Source organism: Carettochelys insculpta, chromosome 33, assembly GCF_033958435.1.
Source record: "Carettochelys insculpta isolate YL-2023 chromosome 33, ASM3395843v1, whole genome shotgun sequence".
In the NCBI taxonomy this organism is placed as follows: Eukaryota; Metazoa; Chordata; order Testudines; family Carettochelyidae; genus Carettochelys; species Carettochelys insculpta.
In genome coordinates this window covers 2,012,735-2,015,934 of record NC_134169.1, presented here as the reverse complement: position 1 = coordinate 2,015,934, position 3,200 = coordinate 2,012,735, and the positions used below count along the sequence as shown (strand labels likewise).

Genomic DNA, 3,200 nt, shown 5'->3' with positions numbered 1-3,200 from the left:
ACTCGCTGGCTGGCTGGGCACATAGGATGGGCTGGTTTGGCCCACCAATGCTATGGTCACTCCTGTCCCCTGCAGTGCGGCTTGCTGGGGTGAGCAGGGCCCCAGACACAACCAGGGTGCATTGCCACAGCCAGACATGGGGACAAGGTGGGGGCAGCCCTGTCTCAGCTGCAGCCAGTGACATGGGCAGCTGCCTCTGAGGGAAGGGCCCATTCCCAAGGCTGGCTCAGGGGCTCTGGTCTCTCCCAGCTGCTGGGCTGGGCTGGGCTGGGCTGGGCTGGGCTGGGCTGTGCAGCGCACAGCTGGGAAAGGTGTAGACACTTGCCCAGGGAGGATGAATGTCACATTCCCCTCTCTCTGACACTGGGGGCAAGAGATCAGCCTGCAGCACCAGCCACAGGGCCCAAAGCAGGTCTCCATGTGGATGAGTCACCCTGGGGCCCCTGCTCAGCGAGGCCCAGAGAAAGTCTCTTCAACGCACTGTTTTCTCCTGCTGCCTGGTTAGCTGCTGTTTACCTCAGACCTTGTCTCCACTTGGTGCAGCTTATTATGAATTCTGAGCGGATCCTCCAAAACAGTTGCAAACCCTCCCAGCTTGATCTCATCTGCAAACTCCACGTGTGCTTGGAGAACACAAGGCCAGGCACATCTGGGGGCATTGTAAAGTCTCCAGGCAAAGTTAAGCCATTCTGCTGGGCTGGGCTCATGCAGGTGAGTTGTGGCTCCCCTGTTTAACAATCGTAATGTCTGTTCAGCAACACCCACCAGGTGTTGCTCACCTCCCTTGTCTCTGGCTCTGTCCAGCTAACAGCTGCTGCCTCACAACCCACAGCTTAGTTCATTTCTTAACGTTTCCTGTGCATTGAGGATTGTCGTATGTCGAGATGAAAATGACTTTCAGCAGCTCCTGACTTTTTGCTGCTCTCTCTCTGGGCTGCTTTCTGTGCCAGATCCCCCTGACACACACAGCAGGGAGATGGGAGTTACTGGTTGCTCTTCCCAGCTCTAGTACGTCACACTCCCCTTGAAGCCCAAGGCATAATTCCTGGGTGCAGCTGCAACCCTCTGCTGGAGCAGCTGAGTGTGTGAGGGGCTCCCCCCATTTCTCGAAGGTTCTCCAGCCATGTGTGCCAGGGCAAGTGGTGCCTTGTGGATCGAATTGTGGGGATGGGAAAGGTCCTTGATAAGGGCTTCTGTAGTGTAGTGGTTATCACGTTTGCCTAACACGCAAAAGGTCCCTGGGTCAAAACCAGGCAGAAGCATCAAAGTTTCAATTACTGTGTTTCCCCCTTATGCTGGATGGCTCATCTCCTTGTGCCCAGGCCAAACACTCTAATAAGTCTGACTCTGGGGTGACATCAGCTGAGTATCCCCTTTGCTATTGGTGTAGGGTCCCTGCTGGGCTGCAACCAGAGGGAGGGAGGGAGCACCTGGTTTCCACCAACTCCACTGAGGGCATAGATCTGGCTTGTGGCAGGGAATGAGAAGATGGTCTGGGTGACTGGGAGTGACAGAGAAATGAAGGACTGTAGCTCAGAAGGGAGAACAGCCAAGTCATCCAGACAAAAGGGGGAGGGGGAGTCAGAAGCTAGACAGTTGTGGTGTCTACCAGCAAGAGGGGCTGCCACAGTGAACAGGAGGGGTGTAGTCAGTCAGTGGCAGGACCATATCTTGACAGAGCTGATGCTTGAGCTGAGCCATCCAGTAGCAAGTGCCTGTTCCATTGCACTGAGCAAATGGAGAGAGGAAAATCACATAAGAGGACATGAGCCACTGACCTGTTGGGATCAGCTATTGGACAATGGTTGAACAAGGGCTTGTCTGGGATTTGAACCCAGGACCTCTCCCACCCTAAGGGAGAATCATACCCCTAGACCAACAAGCCCCTAGTTCAAGAAGGATGCACTGGGCTTTCTGCAGAATCAGGTTTCAATAAACCCCCAGTGCTCTGATCAACACTACACCTAACTTCACCTTTCCAAGGTCATTTCCAAGCTCCCCTCACAGCTTTGAAGCAAGAAACCAACTACACACTCAGGACAGATTACAAACCACATTCTGTGTCAGAAAAATGTCGGCAACACCAAGTCAGAGAGAGCAACAAACACAATCTTTGGGGGGAGCATCAGGGAGTTCAACTCAAGACTTCCTGCTCCCTGAGCAACACTTGGCCTTGCGAAACAAACCCGGCTTCTGAGAAAAAGCAAACGTCACTTCTCACAGTTTTAGACAAAAGTAAACCAAACAGCCCCACACACCAGCTGCACCTGACTTCACCTTGCCAAGGACTTCCCCACACTCCCTCCTGGTTGGAGTGAGATTCACGAGCTCAGGGGGCTGGTGCGTCTGGGCTCAGTCCTCACCACTCTTTACCTGCCTGGTCCATGTGACTCCACCCAGAACAAGCTCAGCTTGCTCCCATGCATTACAAGATCCAAACACCATCAAAGCTGGGCAGGCCCAGGAGTTGGGGCTGGCAGGGAGTCAGGTGTGTGCAGATAGCAGAGCTTCATCTGGTATTTCGAAGGAGGAAGCAGAAAGAGCAGTGAGACGACTAAAGAAAAACAAAAGCCCTGGAAATGATAAGCTCATGGAAGAGATGATCAAATACAGCAGAGAAAGTATGATTCAGTATGACTCAGGAAACACACCAACTCTGTAGCGTCGCAAGGAAAGAAGGAAAGGCCACTAAGGAATGGACAAGGTCCGTGCTAGTGACAGTCCAGAAGATAGGAAGTGCACAGAAGGATTGCACTAATGAGTCATCTGGGCAAGGTGCTGATGATGATACTGGTGGAGAGACTGAGGTCACTGCTCAAAGAACATCTAGCAGACGAGCAAGCAGGATTTGGGAAAGATAGAAGTACCATACAGCATAGATAGGCACAGAGATTAATAGCGGAGAAAGTTTGCTGAGCAGCAATGCGTGTAAGGCAATACGGAGAACTGAGAATGGTTAAAAGAAAACACACAGCCAGGCACTGTGGCATGAGGAGATCATGAACCCCCATCTCTGAAAGGAAAGGGAAGGTCACAGTTCGTTCCATGCATGTTCCAGCTTCCCTCCCATCCCTTGGCTCTGCTGCATGTTCCACAGTTCTTCTGGTGGTGGCCACACGCCTTCAGGCTCGAGGACCCATCTTCCTATTATCAGCCCTCTTACCAAAGCAATAATCTAACTGTGACCGTGAATGAAACTA

The 3,200-nt window shown here is 52.4% G+C and overlaps 2 non-coding genes across 2 annotated transcripts; one reads left to right on the top strand and one right to left on the bottom strand.

The window, feature by feature from the left end:
* Positions 1-1,189: 1,189 nt before the first annotated feature.
* Positions 1,190-1,262, top strand: TRNAV-AAC (transfer RNA valine (anticodon AAC)). The gene has a single exon. It is a non-coding gene; the product is annotated as a tRNA-Val (tRNA).
* Positions 1,263-1,813: 551 nt separating this feature from the next.
* Positions 1,814-1,885, bottom strand: TRNAP-AGG (transfer RNA proline (anticodon AGG)). The gene has a single exon. It is a non-coding gene; the product is annotated as a tRNA-Pro (tRNA).
* Between the last annotated feature and the right edge of the window lie 1,315 nt (positions 1,886-3,200).